The sequence below is a fragment of the Bos indicus genome, chromosome 16 (assembly GCF_029378745.1).
Source record: "Bos indicus isolate NIAB-ARS_2022 breed Sahiwal x Tharparkar chromosome 16, NIAB-ARS_B.indTharparkar_mat_pri_1.0, whole genome shotgun sequence".
NCBI lineage: Eukaryota > Metazoa > Chordata > Mammalia > Artiodactyla > Bovidae > Bos > Bos indicus.
In genome coordinates, this window is record NC_091775.1 from 55714586 (window position 1) to 55732427 (window position 17842).

General features: G+C 38.6%; 1 protein-coding gene across 5 annotated transcripts in view; it reads right to left on the reverse strand.

The window, feature by feature from the left end:
* The window catches only part of AADACL3 (arylacetamide deacetylase like 3), a 155721-nt gene that overhangs the window by 132058 nt on the left and 5821 nt on the right, over window positions 1-17842 (reverse strand). For 4 of the 5 annotated variants that reach the window (XM_070768905.1, XM_070768901.1, XM_070768904.1 and 1 more), the window contains exon 2: window positions 14782-14868. The gene's annotated coding sequence lies outside the window, so the exon portion shown is untranslated. Of the gene's footprint in view, window positions 1-8498; window positions 8609-14781; window positions 14869-17842 lie in introns of all 5 variants that reach the window. The other variant, XM_070768902.1, reaches the window with a different exon arrangement.

Below are 17842 nucleotides of genomic sequence, written 5' to 3' on the forward strand. Positions count from 1 at the left end.
CTTCATACCAAGTCCTAAATAGACCAAAAACAGGGTTTTTTTAAGATTTATTTTTAAATAAACATTGTTTTCAGGTATAATCTATAAATACTATGAGATGAGGCATTTAAATCTCTCTTAAAATAATACAATCTGTCAAGTTTAAAATCCCTCAAGCCAAAATGCAGCCTATATTTATATAATGTAATATAAATTACTAAAATCTTAAATTCTAAATAATTTTGCCACAAAGTGAAGACGTTCAAAATTCTGTGAGAAAATACCTTCATTGTCAAAAATAAACAATAAAATGGAAAATAAGAATAAAAGCTCCCCAAAAAAGAATAAAAGCTTCCTCAGCAGATGAATGCATAAAGAATTGAGATACACACACACACACACACACACACACACAGTGGAAAATTACTCAGCCATAAGAAAAAAATGAGAAGTTAGAGTTTCTTTGAGCACTAACTATCCTGGTGATTCAGAGGTAAAGAATCCACCTACCAATGCAGGAGACACAGGTTTGATCCCTGGGTTGAGCAGATCCCCTGAAGAAGGAAATGGCAACTCACTCCAGTATTCTTGCCTGGGAAATCCCATGGACAGATGAGTCTGGTAGGCTACAGTCCATGGGGTCACAAGAGTTGGACAAGACTTGATGACTAAACAACAAAACAACAATAAATGCTGCATTTTCCTTCACCATAAAAAAAAAAAGAATGAAATTTTGCCATTTGCAACAACATGGATGAACCTCAGAGGGCCTTATGCTTTAAGAAGTAAGTCAAACGGAAAAACAAATATCATATGATAAAACTTACATGCGGAATCTAAAACGTAAAATAAATTGCATGAATATAAGAAAACAGAAACAGATTCACAGACACAGAGAACAAAATATTGGTTATCAGTGGGGAGAGGGAAGAAGGGAGAGGCAAGATAAGGGTAGAGGATTAAGAGGTACAAAGTACTATGTATAAAATAAATAAGGTACAATGGTACAGGACAGGGAATATAACCAATACTTTATAGTAAGTTTAAATGGACTGCTGCTGCTGCTGCCAAGTCGCTTCAGTCGTGTCTGACTCTGTGCGACCCCATAGACGGCAGCTCACCAGGCTCCCCTGTAATACTGAAACTAATGTTGTACACCTGTAACTAATACAATATTGTAAATCAACTATACTTCAATTTGAAAAAAAGAAACAAAAACACTAAAGCTACTTCTATTGTTGCTCACCCCTGGAGTGCTGCTCAGAGTAGGGTAACACATCTCCTATCTTTTTGTTTAAATGAAACCAGAACAGAATTAACTCTAACACCACCAGCAGCATCCTCATCCTTTACCTCACCATCTACCTTTGCTCCTACCTGCCCTTTACATATTTTCCTCTCTGCACATTTTTTCTTATCTTTTCCCTCTTTTTCCTCCATTTCCCCCTCCTCTTTCCCCCATTCTCTAACTCAGTCTTTCCCTGCCCTCCCTTGCACCTCCCATTCCTTGCCATTCAAAGGCTATAAAATGAAGTCCAAACACAAATTGTTATTGTTTGATTTGAGAACTGTTTGTTTTCATTTTTAAAGTGGGTGCTTTGAATATTTTCCATTTTTAACTCTAAAATAAACATTTACTTTTCCCATGGATGTGTGTTTGTGCCTACAGGTGTTCACAGTGTTCCCCATGAGGATCAGTGGATCTTGAAAGAGAAAAAGGATATATGCTCTAGAGTTATAATACATTGGGACAAGCCCTTTCAAATCTGCTTGAGCTCACTTATCTCTTCTGGATGCACAGACACCTGAAGATAAAGTTCTGAGGAGGGGGCTGACGCGTTCTTACCAGGTTCACACGAAGCATCCCCCAAAAGACTGCTGGAGTTTCCAATTGCTCTGGCAAACTGAGGAATGAGAAGTCATGTCATGCCAGTAATATTTAACTTGGTCAAGGGTAAAATCTGAGTTGTAGCACTTGCTGGTTACTATGGCGTAAATGCTCCCATCATGACCAATTTCAAGCTACTACCATGGCATCACTGAACACGGAGTTGAGAGTCAATGCACAGTAAGCCCACTGTTAAACAGTATTTCTACCATGCAGATACACTAGATGTAAATAACCTCAAGGATAGATAATACTAAATTTTGCTAAAATAATTAGGAAGTAATGGGGTTTTAGTATTTTTACCTTTGTTCACAGTTTAACTTATTTAAGTTTAAGAATACATCATTTATTTTTTAATAATGGCTATACTGGACAACTAGCTTGCAAAATTTCTGAAAATGTAACATTCTGTTCTCATAAACTGGTACAAGCCAGCTCCCACACACCTCCTTGAGGAAAGTCACCTCCTCTTTTCCAGTTATATGGGAAAAGCTGGCTGCTCAGAACAATGGGATTTTAAAAGCTGCAGTAATACTAGAATAGAAGAAGGTCTCTTTACAAATAATGAAGGAAAACTAGCACTCAAGTAATCAATGTTGTTGGCATTGGTGTAGAAAGACTGCACTTCGTCAACAGAAAAAAATCTTCTTGGTGCCTGTGATGCACCAAACACAGCCATTTGCCACCAGCTCAGCCTCCCTCAATCATCACTTTCATCAAGGTCTGTCACACTGTGCCTTTCCACCTCGTCTCCAATAACTTCTCCTTTGCCCAGACCGACTTAAGCATTTTTCTCCAAGCACATGTCTCCTTAGCTCCACTTGGTCTGTCCGGCTGTACTTCCCTGCTGGGAAGCCCTTTGACTTCACATTTCAGGAACTAGCTTGGATGCCACCTCCAACTTTTCAACCTCAGGATCAGGGGGCTCCTATAGCTCTGGTTAACTGCACGTGCCTTAATCTGCATGCTGCCTGTATGTACTCACAACAAATTTAGAAAAGTCAGCAGTGGCCACAGGACTGGAAAAGGTCAGTTTTCATTTCAGTCTCAAAGAAAGGCAAAACCAAAGAATTTTCAAACTACTGTATAATTGTGCTCATTTCACATGCTAGCAAGGCAACGCTCAAAGTCCTTCAAGTAATGCTTCAACAGTACATGAACCAAGAAATTCCAGATGTACAAACTGGATTTAGAAAAGGCAGAGGAACCAGAGATCAAATTGCCAACATCTGTTGGATTATAGAAGAAGAGCAAAGGAATTCCAGAAAAACATCTATTTCTACTTCACTGACTACACTAAAGCCTTTAACTGTAGATCACAACAAACTGGAAAATTCTTAAAGAGAAGGGAATACCTGACCACATTACCTGTCTCCTGAGAAACTACTATGCAGGTCAAGAAGCAACAGTAAGAACGAAATATGGAACAATGGACTGGTTCAAAATTTGGAAAGGAGTATGTCAAGGCTGTATATCGTCACCATGCTTGTATGAGTACATCATGTAAAATGCCAGGATGAAGCAAAGCTGAAATCAACATTTCCAGGAGAAATATCAATAACCTCAGATATGCAGATGATATCACTTTAATGGCAGAGAGTGAAGAGGATCTTAAAAGCCTTTTGATGAGGGTGAAAGAGGAGAGTGAAAAAGCTGGCTTAAAACTCAACATTCAAAAGACTAAGATCATGACATCGGGTCCCATCACTTCATGGCAAATAGAGCGGAAAAAAGTGAAAACAGTAACAAATTTTATTTTCTTGAGTTCCAAGATCACTGCAGACAGTGAATGTAGCCATGAAATTAAAAGATAGCAATATAGATAAATGAAACAGAATTGAGAGTCTGGAAATAAACCCTTATATTTATGGTCAGTGGGTTTTTAACAAAGTTACAAAACAGTTCAACAGAGAAATTATGCTATTTTTGACAAATGGTGCTGGAACATTTGGACATTTAGAAGCTAATAATATATGTATTATACATATATGTATATATATATATGTGTATATACATATTATGTAAGAAAGATAGACCTTGACCAATACCCCCTATCTTATACAAAATCAACTCACAGACCTAAATGAAAAATCTAAAACTAATAAAATTCTAGGGAGAAAAAGTAGCTTGCAGTCTCATCAGAACAAAAAAATTATCTATGTCCAGTGACAATGTCAACTAGTTTTTTTGTGGTGACTAGATTTAATGTTATGTGTCAATTATACCTCAGCACACACACACACACACAAAAAACACGTAGCTAGCTTGCTCTTCTGTATTTAAGGAACCTTCCCCAATATACAAAAACCCTACAATTACCTCATCTGGAGCAGAAACCTCACAAAAGAGAGGATGACCATTCTCCTTAAAACCCACCCCAAATATCCCTATTTTCATTCGTCTCATAACAAAGGTTACATTTCTGCAATGTCCTGGTGGCCTGGAAGTGGTAGCACATCTCTGGGTACAACTGGTGCTGAGTGCAGGTTCTCAGATTTGCCCCTTCTTCCAAGGAAGCACTGCCTCCTCTTCAGAATAAGTATGGACCAAAATAGTCTATATATTATGCCTTCACTAAACACCTGCTATAAAACAGTCTGAGGTGGGACTTTCCTGGTGGTCCAGGGGATAAGACTCCAGGCTCCCGATGCAGGGGACTTGTGTTTGATCCCTGGTCAGGTAACTAGATCCCACATGCTGCAACTACATCAAATAAAGACAAATAAGTATTAAAAAAAAAAAAAAAGACTGCAGTATGTGTAGCTCCCATCTTTGGCCTTGTTTATTTTCAGTGGTTATATAATCCTTTGACCAACAGTTTCTGGCTCCAACTAAGGACCCAAAGCTGAAGTACAAAAACAAACTCCAGCTTGGAAGGGAAGGTAGAAATGTTTGTTCTCACAGAATCTGTCCCCATGACCACTGAAATAACCAGCTCAGATTCTGTTTTTATTCATTGCGATCAGTAAATATCTATTAAGTAATCATAAGAGATTTATTGTGCAATTAAAGTTGACCATGTAGTATGCAACCACGAGAAGACACAAAGCCAGATTAGTGCACAGTCCATTCTTGATGAAGAGTAAGCATACACCTTTATGTTTTCACAGACTGTGTTTACAGAGCAATTCCAAACTCTTTTCATTGGGTGGCATGCTTCTGTGTGACTAAAGTTTCTAGGCTCCATATGCACAAGGTAGCTAGGCAGAGAATCCCCTAAAACTCAATCCCATTGTTTCTAAGGGAAATACGGGTTGTACTTACACTGGAGGAGGATAAAGATAGACTTTGAAAGAGCAGGTGGTTAGAGGTTAGCGTCCATCATCATGGAACTGATCTTAGTAAGGTAAGGATCTCATTGCTTGTGCTACCCCAAGTCCCCAACTATCCCACCAGCAGGTATTGTTGGTGACAAGGTAAACCCCAGGAGTAAAGCCCATCACTGCTATAAGAACTACTTAAATGTTCCTGATTTGAGTTGTTTCTTTAAGCAAAATATATATATATATATATATATATATTTTTTTTTTTTTTTAATCATATACTTGAATAATAATGTAAAGGGCAAAAGGGATGAGAAAGGAGAAATGTTTAGGGGAAAGAGAATGACAAAGGGATTAAAAAGTAGACCAGGACATGGAAGCAACCTAGATGTCCATCAGCAGATGAATGGATAAGAAAGCTGTGGTACATATACACAATGGAGTATTACTCAGCCATTAAAAAGAATACATTTGAATCAGTTCTAATGAGGTGGATGAAACTGGAGCCTAATATACAGAGTGAATTAAGCCAGAAAGAAAAACACAAATATAGTATACTAACGCATATATATGGAATTTAGAAAGATGGTAACGATAACCTTGTATACGAGACAGCAAAAGAGACACAGATGTATAGAACAGTCTTTTGGACTCTGTGGGAGAGGGAGGGATGATTTGAGAGAATGGCATTGAAACATGTATAATATCATATATGAAACGAATAGCCAGTCCAGGTTCGATGCATGATACTGGATGCTTGGGGCTGGTGCACTGAGACCACCCAGAGAGATGGTACGGGGAGGGACGAGGGAGGGGGGTTCTGGATGGGGAACACATGTATACCTGTGGCGGATTCATGTTGATGTATGGCAAAACCAATACAATATTGTAAAGTAATTAACCTCCAATTAAAATAAATAAATTTATATTAAAAAAAAGTAGAGAAGAAATAAGGAAGGAGAACATTACCCTATAAGTTCACTGAGGCCATATACCAATACCTTGTACAGTACCTTGCACTTAGAGAGGGAAATGCTTATTCAATGAATGAATGAATGAACATTCATAAAAAATGAGAGAGAAACAAGATACATGAATATGTTAACTTATAAATAGGTTTAACTCTCTAAATACTAAGCACATGTGCCTTTATATAAAAAGATAACATTAGTGATACTCCTTCCAAGCTCCTCCAATCAGAAATATGTACTTCCTATTGTTTATCCTCTATTAGATATGAATCAGCCATATATCCTACCCACCTCCCTTTATCACCAGGATGTTGATCCCAGAATGGAAAAGAGCAACAAATGCCTATTAGATCTGAACCCACAATTTGGTTTCCAGTGGAACTATACTCTCAACTAACATGAGATGGAAATGAAGGCTGAATGCCTATTTATAAGAACTGACTACATACCTAGTGCATATACAAAAAAAAAAAAAATAAACCAAAGGTATAAGATGAAATTCTGGGCTTCCAATCTACAAAAATTTCACAAAAGATTTTATTGTTAATTGCAAAATAAGCCTATTTGCCCATGGAGACCCTTGGGAAACAGTGTCACTGACTGGATAATATATATAAATACTTTGCATATATAACCTTAATTGCCTGGCTTCCTGAAAAATGAAAGAATTTAGTTCAGAAACATTTGAGCTCAGTATCTAAGGACTACATTCCTTCTCCTAGGAACACAGAGATCTTTTATTTCAACAACTAAATTCCAGCCATATGCTAAAGATGACTCAGTGCCCAGAAAGCTCAGGAGAACAAATCTCAAAGAGAAACTGCCTCTGTGAAATGCCCCACTTCTCCCACCCACTATTTACATGCCACCTAAGTATCACCCATGTGGTCTGAAAGCCATCAAAGAGACAATGCTGATAGGTCCAAAAGTGAACAACAGTTACCACAGATATACTTAAGGAGAATTCTTCTACTCAGGAGCCTGAAAAGTACCTCTCAAATTTAGTTTTCACACACTGGCTGAGAATCTGGAACCTAGTATTTATTGAGGTTATTTGATCCATAGTCACTCTACAGAGCAAATAGTGATTCCTGGAAGAAGGGGCAAAACTGGGACCCTGGATTCAGCACCAGTTATATGAAGAGACCTGCCCACTTCCAAGCCACTAGAACATGCTGCAATGTAACCCTAGTTATGGGTCTAATGACAATAGGAGTGTTTGGGGCAGGTTTTTTAAAGCTTTTTAAAACGTCTTTATTGAATTTATTGTTTCTTCTCTTATGTTTTAGTTTTTTGGCCATGAGGCATGTGGGATCTTATTGTCCCAACTAGGGATCAAAGCTGTACCTCCTGCACTGAAAGAAGTCTTAACCACTGTACCACCACGGAAATCCCTTGGGTAGGTTTTAAGGAGGATGGGCATCTTCTCTTTTGTAAGCTATCTGCTCCAGGTGAGGTAACTGTAGGGTTTTTGAGGGAGAAAAAGACTCCTGAGATACACAGGTGCAGGCAAGGGAGACTAAGAGTGACTCAAGATTCTCAAGTTTCAAGTTCAACCAAAACTCCTCATTTCAAGTTTTGGGACCTCATTCCTTCCTTATCAATGACCTACTTTCCCATGGAACACCTTGCAAGGCTGTGAACTAAACTGATGTAATTCTGCAATCTGCACAATCAAATTTTGCATTTGATTTTCAATAATATCATGCCTGTGACTATAAGAAATAAAAGGTCCTTTTAGGGTTTCTGTGGAAACTCTCGGGTTCTCAGGCCAAGAAATGAAGTTGTTTAAGTTGTTTAAGAGTTTAAGATCCTGAGATTTTCACTTTCTTTCTGTAAGCACTCCACTGTACTCAGTAATAGCCAATCTGCAACAAGGTCCTTGCAGTGATTGCTGCTTCGGTAACAGGTGCGGCAGCCACTTGCCCACCCCCCCCCCCAAAGCACATGTGTTTCATCACCATCAACCACATGTGGCTATTTGATTGTGATGCCACTGAGTGTCATGTATAAGTAGCATCACATTTCCCCTTGGCGAGGGGCTCAGACCAACCTACCACAGAAACAATCTTCAAGAGTTTCTCTCCTCGGACTAATCCTAATACCAATTTCTATTTCAGTCAGGGTTCAGTTAAGATGCAGAAACCACAGCAAAAAAAAACAGGGAAAGCATAATATAATGAATTATTCACTTGGTGAAAAGGTAGTTAGCTACTAAAAGAGTGTAAGAGAATTTTATGGGAATAGAAATGGCAACCACAGAATACAGCTATTATTCTCAGAGCTGAGGGAAGGATAAATAAGGAGGAAACTTCAAAATGTAGAGAAAAGCTGCTCCAAGCTAAGATTTGGGTCTCTAAGGAGATGGCTCAGCTATTAAAGAAACATGTCACTCACCACTTGGATGAAGAGTAAACCTTCTAGAGGACACTCACTAGCTGGAGCCATGGGAGCAATTCACCACCACAAGGAACACTGACAAGGCCAGCTGTGGCCTGATTCATTCACTGTTACATGGAGAAAAACAATCAAGATGAGTCCTTCATTCTCCAGTTTAGAGAATTCCATCAGCACACCCTTCACCCCCAGTTGGTCAAACCCAACATCTGGCAGAGAAAAAACTGTAGCTTGCAAGTGTACAGTTCCAGGATCATATAGCAGTATGATGAAAGGCAGATGTGGAGCTAAAGGAAAATCAATGAGCAACTGGAATACCTGAACATAAACACTAGGAGGAAAGATGGAAAGAGGGAAATAATTACAAGATATACTTAGAGGCAGAAGCACTTGTACTTGATTTTGAGTCCTTTTGGAAATGAGTAAAAGGAGGGCTCAGGATGACGTTCTCCTAAGAGAGAAGGGGGAAAACTGGGGATGTTCAGTCTTGTATCAAATGAGTTTTGTTTGGTGGGGGAGGTAGGGAATTAAGAATTATATTTTGGGCATATTCCATATATCTATGACAGAGGTCAAGGTGTCAAATGGCAGATAGCAATGCAAAGCTTGAGGCTGGCTGAAGATAAAAATGGGCATCAGCAGCAGGTAGATGCTATTTCAGGTCACAGGACTAGATGACATCACTCACAGAGAAACTGTACTTAGATAAAAGGGCAACAAGTGTGCTCTGAGAAGCTCGAACACTTATAGAAATCAGAGAAGGGATGAGGCGCGAGTAAAGGAGACAGATTAGCCAGTGAGAGAGGAGGAAAAAAATCAGGAGAATTTGGGGTTATGGAGGCAGAGTAAGAAGGGTTTACCCCCAAAGTAGTCAATTCTGTCAAATACCAATCCCACTGGATTTAATAAGATGAGTTTAAATGAACAGAGGAAAAGAGAAAGGAGCAGAGAAGTGAGTTGTAGCAAGAGGAAACGGTGGGTCAAGGTAGGACTTTTAAACTGAGCTGTTTGATATGGGAGCCTCTAGTCACAGGTAGTTCCTGAGTACCTGAAATATGACTAGTGCAAATTGAGATGTGCTACAGGTATAAATAATGCACCAAGTTTTTAAAACTTAGTACAAAAATGTATAAAATATCTTGTTAATAATTTTTATATTACTTGCATGTTAAAATGGTAAATTTTGTATATAATGTGTTAAGTAAAGTATATTACAATTAGATTTTCTTTTCACTTTTTTTGGTAGAATTTTATTTATGTATTTTAATTTTTGGCTGTGCTGAGTCTTCACTGCCCCGTGTGGGCTTTCTCCAGTCATAGCGAGCGGGGAGGGGCTACTCTCTAGTTGTGATGCTCAGGCTTCTCACTGTCGCGGCTTCTTTTGTTGTGGAGCACCGGCCCTAGGTCTGAGGGCTCAGTAGTTGCGGTGCACGGGCTTAGTTGCCCTGTGGCATGTGGGATCTTCCAAGATGAGGGATCAAACCCATGTCCCCTGCGTTGGCAGGCGGATTCTTATCCACTGGACCACCAGGAATATCCATCTTTTCACTTTTTTAAGGTGGCTATCATAAAATTTTAAATACATACATGGCTCACTTTATATTCCTATTAGAGAGAACTGTATTAGGGCATGTTTGCATGCTAACAGAATGAGCAGGGGAGAAGCAGAGATTGATAAATGTAGAAAGAGAAAGCAGAAGAGGGAAATCATAAGTAAGCTTTAAGAAATAAGGAGAAGTGGGGAAACAACCATAAATTGATGGACAGAGAGAAAGACAGATGTACACATGCAAATATTTCTCATATCCTTTAAAAAGAAACGGTGTGCACTCAGTCACATCCAACTCTTTGCGACCCCATGGACTGTAGCCCACCAGGCTCCTCCATCCATAGAATTCTCCAGGCAAGAATACTGGAGCAGGTTGCCATTTATTTCCTTCTCCAGTAAACAGAGGTTATCCAATCTTTATATATGGCCATGAAGCATTAATAAACATTTACCAAGGTCTAGACTGAACTCCGGGAGTTGGTGATGGACAGGGAGGCCTGGCATGCTGCGATTCATAAGGTCGCAAAGAGTCGGACACAACTGAGTGACTGAACTGAACTGAACTGAAGGCTGCAAATAAAATCTTAATATGCTTTCAAAGGTACAGTTCATATTGCAAGAAAATAAGAAATTCACAAGAAAAAGGCAGCAAACTCAATCTAACCTCATGAATCATATAAAACAGTTCTCTAGACAACTCTTGGGTTATCTAGAAGTCAAAACTAAAAAACAGAATGTTTAGAAATTTAAAAAAAAAAACTACATTTCAAAATTCATCTGATTCCACCAAAGCCTTAACGGATGGAAACATTCAGAATTTTTAGTGATCTTCTTCACATACTGAAGACAAACTAAATGACTTAAGCATTCAAATCAAGAAACTAATAAAAGAACACACATAAGAAATACAAAGAAGAACTAACAAAAAGATCTTAATGACCCAGATAACAATGGTGTGACCACTCACCTAGAACCAGAAATCTTGGAGTGCCACCCGAAGTCAAGTGTGCCTTAGGAAGCATCACCATGAACAAAGGTAGTGGAGCTGATGGAATTTCAGTGGAGCAATTTCGAATCCTAAAAGATGAAGCTGTTAAAGTGCTGCACTAAATATGCCAACAAGTTTGAAAAACTCAGCAGTGGCCAAAGGACTGGAAAAGGTCAGTTTTCATTCCAATCTCAAAGAAAGGCGATGCCAAAGAATATTCAAACTACGGCACAATTGCACTCATCTCACACACTAACAAAGTAATGCTCAAAATTCTCCATACGAGGCTTCAACAGTACATGAACTGAGAACTTCTAGATGTACGAGCCGGATTTAGAAAAGGCGGAGGAACCAGAGATCAACTTGCCAACATACACTGGATCACAGAAAAAGCAAGGGGATTTCAGGAAAACATCTACTTCTGCTTCATTGACTACACTAAAGCCTTTGACTGTGTGGATCACAAGAAACTATGGAAAATTCTTAAAGAGATGGGAATGCCAGACCTGCCTCCAGCAAAACCTATATGCAGGTCAAGAAGCTCCAGTTAGAACTGGACATGGAACAATGGACTGGTTCCAAATTGGGAAAGGAGTATGTCAAGGCTGTATATTGTCACCCTGCTTATTTAACTTATATGCAGAGTACACCAGGACTTCCCTGATAGCTCAGTTGCTAAAGAATATGCCTGCAATGCAGGATACCCTAGTTCGATTCCTGAGTCAGAAAGATCCACTGGAGAAGAGATAGACTACCACTCCATTATTCTTGGGCTTCCCTTGTGGTTCAGCTGGTATAGAATCTGCCTGCAATGCAAGAGACCTGGGTTTGATTCCTGGGTTGGGAAGATCCGCTGGAGAAGGGACAGGCTACTCACTCCAGTATTCTGGTCTGGAGAATTCCATGGACTGCATACTCCAGGGGATCACAAAGAGTATATCATGAGAAATGCCAGGCTGGATGAAGCACAAGCTGGAATCAAGACTGCTGGGAGAAATATCAATAACATCAGATATGCAGATGACACCACCCTTATGGCAGAAAGCAAAGAGGAACTAAAGAGCCTCTTGATGAAAGTAAAAGAGGAGAGTGAAAAAGCTGGCTTAAAACTCACATTCAAAAAACCAAAGATTATGGCATCTGATCCCATCACTTCATGGCAAATAGATGGGGTAACAATGGAAACAGTGACAGATTTTATTTTCTTGGACTCCAAAATCACTGCCGATGGTGACTACAGCTATGAAATTAAGACACTTGTTCCTTGTAAGAAAAGCTATGACCAACCTAGACAGCACACTAAAAAGCAGAGACATTACTTTGCTGACAAAGGTCCATATAGTCATATAGTCAAAGCTATGGTTTTTCCTGTACACATGTATGGATGTGAGAACTGGACCATAAAGAAGGCTGAGTACTGAAGAATTGATGTTTTTGAACTATGGTATTGGAGAAGACTCTTGAGAGTCCCTCAGACAACAAGGAGATCAAACCAGTTAATCCTAAAGGAAATCAATCCTTAATATTCATTGGAAGGACTCTTGCTGAAGTTGAAGCTTCATTACTTTGGCCAACTGATGCAAAGAGCCAGCCCATTAGAAAAGACCCTGATGCTGGGAAAGATTGAAGGCAGGAGGAGAAGGGGACGACAGAGGACGAGACAGTTGGATGGCATCACTGATTCAATGACACAAGTTTGAGCAAGCTCCGGGAAATGATAAAGGACAGGGAAGCCTGGCATGCTGCAGTCCATGGGGTTGCAAAGAGTCAGACATGACTGAGTGACTGAACAACAATTAAAGAACATCAAAATAAACCAACAGAGAATAGGGGAAACTAAGTAAAAGTAGAAATTAATGAGCTAGAAAGCATAGGAAAACTGCATAAACCTGATAAAACAGTAATTTTGTTTTTGTTTTGTTGTTAAATACTACAACATAAAAACCATTAGTTAGCAGAACCAAGAAAAAAGGAAGAGGAAATAAAAATATATACAGTGAGAAAGTGAATATAACCAAAAATAGACTAAAATTATAAAATTTCCAACATATACCAATAAATTAGAATCCCATGGACGGAGGAGCCTGGTGGGCTACAGTCCACAGGATCGCAAAGAGTCGGACACGACTGAGCGACTTCACTTTCCTTTCACATGAAATAGACATATTTTAGAAAGATATAAATAACTAATATTGACTCTTTAAGAGTGAAAAATAGCCTAATAATTAGAGAAGAACTTAAAAATGTAGCAAAAGTTCTAACTTCAAAAAAGCACTAGTCGAGACTGTTTTACCAGAGAGTCCAGATTAAAGAACAGATAATTTGAGTTATTTAAATCATTCAGATAATAAAAACTATGACAAGCTTCCCAATTTACTTTTTTAAGAAGTTTATCCTGACTCTAAAAAGTGACTATGTGGACTTCCCTGATGGCAGAGTGGGTAAGATCTGCCTACCGACGCAGGGGACATGATTCGATCCCTGGTCTGGGAAGATTCCAAATGCCTTGGAGCTACTAAGCCCACACACTAGAGCCCAAGAGCTGCAACCACTGAGCTTATATGCTGCAACTACTGAAACCCATGGGCCTGGAGCCTATGCTTGGCAACAAGAGAAGCCACCACAGTGAGAAGCCCGTGCACCCTAACAAAGAGTAGCCCCTGCTCACCATAACTAGAGAAAGCCCTCGCATAGCAATGAAGACACGGTGCAACCAAACAAATAATAAAAAATTATAAATAAAAACTAACAATGCTAGCAAAAATAAAATAAACCTTGGGTCATTTTCACCAAGGAATATAAATTTTAAAATCCAAAGTAAAATATTAACAAATCTTTTACCACACTATAGGATACTTTTGACAGCAACCGACAGAAACCGTGATTCAAATTATTTTTAACCACATGAGTATTTCTTGACTCAGCTGGAAGTCTAGAGGTAGAGTAAGTTTTAGGACAGGCTGCAGTTCAATGATGTTATTAAGAATCCAGATTTTTTTCCATGTCTCTGCTGTGCCATTCTTGGTGTTATGTCATTGCTAGTCTTGTAGAAATATGACAGCAGTATTTTCAAGCATCCAGGCACAATTCTCAGAGGAAGATGAAAAAATGACTCCCTTTGATTTTCACTTCAGAGAAAGTGAAAGGTCCGTCTAGTCAAGGCTATGGTTTTTCCAGTGGTCATGTGTGGATGTGAGAGTTGGACTGTCAAGAAAGCTGAGTGCCGAAGAATTGATGCTTTTGAACTGTGGTGTTGGAGAAGACATTTGAGAGTCCCTTGGACACCAAGGAGACCCAACCAGTGCATCCTGAAGGAAATCAGACCTGAATATTAGTTGGAAGGACTGATTTTGAAGCTGAAGCTCCAATACTTTGGCTACCTGATGCAAAGAACTGACTCATTAGAAAAGACCCTGATGCTGGGAAAGATTGAAGGTAGGAGGAGAAGGAGATGACAGAGGATGAGATGGTTGGATAGCATCACTGACTCAATGGACATGAGTTTGAGCAAGCTCCAGGAGTTGGTGATATACAGGGAAGCCTGATGTGCTGCAGTCCATAGGGTTGCAAAGAGTCAAATGCAAATGAGTGACTGAACTGAACTGATAAGAACAGATTTTTACTGAATTTATGAAAATATATTATCATGAAAATAAAAACATTCAATAAGCTTTTCCAAATTCTGGAGGCATCATGTAGGGGAAGAGAGTAATTGTTTCACCCTTGTCCACAAAGGTATAACTTACCAAGCTGCTGTAAGTTAGCGGTATAATTTACCAAGCTGCTGTAAGTTAGAGGTAGCTCAGGGAAGAGAGGAAAAGGTTTCTTTAAATCTGAAAAACAAAATATTAAAGAACCAGTAATGTTCCAAACAAAAATTAATAAAAAATTATAATCATTCTCACCAGTTCACTCAGTGTTATATACTTAATTGTTATTAGGCTGAAGAATTAATGCTTTTGAACTGTGGTGTTGGAGAAGACTCTTGAGAGTCCCTTGGACTGCAAGGAGATCCAACCAGTCCATTCTGAAGGAGATCAGTCCTGGGTGTTCTTTGGAAGGAATGATGCTAAAGCTGAAACTCCAATAGTTTGGCCACCTCATGCAAAGAGTTGACTCATTGGAAAAGACCCTGATGCTGGGAGGGATTGGGGGCAGGAGGAGAAGGGGACGACAGAGGATGAGACGGCTGGATGGCATCACCGACTCGATGGACATGAGTTTGAGTGAACTCCGGGAGTTGGTGATGGACAGGGAGGCCTGGCGTGCTGTGATTCATGGGGTTGCAAAGAGTCGGACATGACTGAGCGACTGAACTGAACTGATGTTTGATATTGGGTTTGCAGTTTGAAGAACATCAATTTCCCTATTTGAGTTCTGGAAATTTACACCCAGTTCAATGGCACAATCTTAAAAGTTATCAGAATTCTGTATTCTAAAGTATTCATCAAGGTCCTTTCCACTAACCTTTGAGGGCAAGCAATTTTGGATCATAGTTGCTTGCAAGTTTTCAGGAGGGCATCAGAGTAAAACAATAACTGTGAATAACAAAAGATTTAAAAATATCCACAGTTAAGGACTTAATAAGAGTCTATTTAGATACAATTGGGAAAAAATGGTTATTTCTAAGATATACAACGTTTTAAGATGATAACTGGAATTTAACTGATAACATTACACCAGGACATATCAGATTTCTCAGAATCTCATGTAATTTCTGTAACACTTACATGAATAATATATACATTATTTATACACAAATATAACCGCAAAAAGTCAAACATCACATCTTACTTGACAACACTTCTCATGTAATTTAACATGTCAATTAAGCCTAATTAGTTTAATATCTTTTTATTTTTTTAATTTTATTTTACTTAACTTTACAATATTGTATTGGTTTTGCCATATATCAAATCAATCTGCCACAGGTATACATGTGGTCCCCATCCTGAACCCACCTCCCTCCTCCCTCCCCATACCATCCCTCTGGGTCATCCCAGTGCACCAGCCCCAAGCATCCAGTATCGTGCATGGAACCTGGACCGGCGACTCGTTTCATATATGATATTACACATATTTCAATGCCATTCTCCCAAATCATCCCATCCTCTCCCTCTCCCACAAAGTCCAAAAGACTGTTCTATACATCAGTATCTCTTTTGCTGTCTCGTATACAGGGTTATTGCTACCATCTTTCTAAATTCCATATATATGCGTTAGTATACTGTATTGGTGTTTTTCTTTCTGGCTGCGATCCAAAAGTCTACAAGCAATAAATGCTGGAGAGGGTATGGAGAAAAGGGAACCCTCTTACACTGTTGGTGGGAATGCAAAATAGTACAGCCACTATGGAGAACAGTGTGGAGATTCCTCAAAAAATGGAAATAGAACTGCCTTATGATCCAGCAATGCCACTGCTGGGCATACACACTGAGGAAACCAGAATTGAAAGAGACACGTGTACCCCAATGTTCATCGCAGCACTGTTTATAATAGCCAGGACAAGGAAGCAACCTAGATGTCCATCAGCAGATGAACGGATAAGAAAGCTGTGGTACATATACACAATGGAGTATTACTCAGCCATTAAAAAGAATACCTTTGAATCAGTTCTAATGAGGTGAATATCTCTCTTTTTATAAGAAAAGAAATCTCTTGATATATTCTGGGGCTCTCTGATAAATTCGCAAGTTAGTTTACGGTCAAAAAACTTCATTTAGAATTTGATTTTGGGAAATTTGTCAAAAATATCAAAGGCTTAAAATGCATGATTAAATAAAATCACAGGTGTTATTTCATTGTGGCTTTGATTTTCATTTCCCTGATGATTAGTGATGCTGAACATTTTTACATGTGCCTGTTGGCCATCTGCATTTCCTCTTTGGAAAAATGTCTATTCAGTTTTGTTTTTTTTTAATATTGAGATGTATGATCTGTTTATATATGCTAGATATTAATCCCTTATTGGTCATATCACTTACAAATATTTTCTCTCATTCAGTAAGCTGTCTTTTCATTTTACTGATAATTTCCTTTGCTGTGCAAAAGCTTTTAAGTTTAATTAGGTTCCAACTGTTTTTATTTCCTTTACTTCAGGAGATGGATCCAAAAAAAATTGCTGCAATTTATGTTAAAGAGTGCTCTGCCTATGTTTTCTTCTAGGAGTTTTATAGTATTCAGTCTTACATTTAGGTCTTTAATATACTTTGAGTTTATTTTTGTATATGGTATTAGAGAATGTTCTAATTTCATTCTTCTACAGGTAGCTGTTCAGTTTTCCCAGCATCACATATTGAAGAGATTGTTTTTCCACTGTATATTCTTACTGCCTTTGTCATAGATCAATTGACCATAAGTGTGTGAGTTTATCTCTGGGCTCTCTACCCTGTTCATTGATATGTGTCTGTTCTTGCGCCAGTATCATACTGTAGCTTTGTAATATAGCCTAAAGTTAGGACATGTGATTCCTCCAGCTCTGTTCTTTCTCCAGATTGTTTTGGCTATTTAGGGTCATGTTTCCATACAATATTTTTTAAATTATTTGTTCTAGTTCTGTGAAAAATGACATTGCCATTTTGATAGGGATTGGATTGAATCTGTAGATTGCTTGAGTAGTATTATTTTAACAATATTGATTCTTCCAATCCAAGAATATGGTATATCTGTCCATCTGTTTGTGTTGTCTTCAATATCTTTCATCAGTATCTTCTAGTTTTCAGAGTATAGGTCTTTTGCCTCCTTACTTATTTTTAGATTTAATAATTTAAATAAATAAAATAAAATAAAATAAATTTCTATGTATTT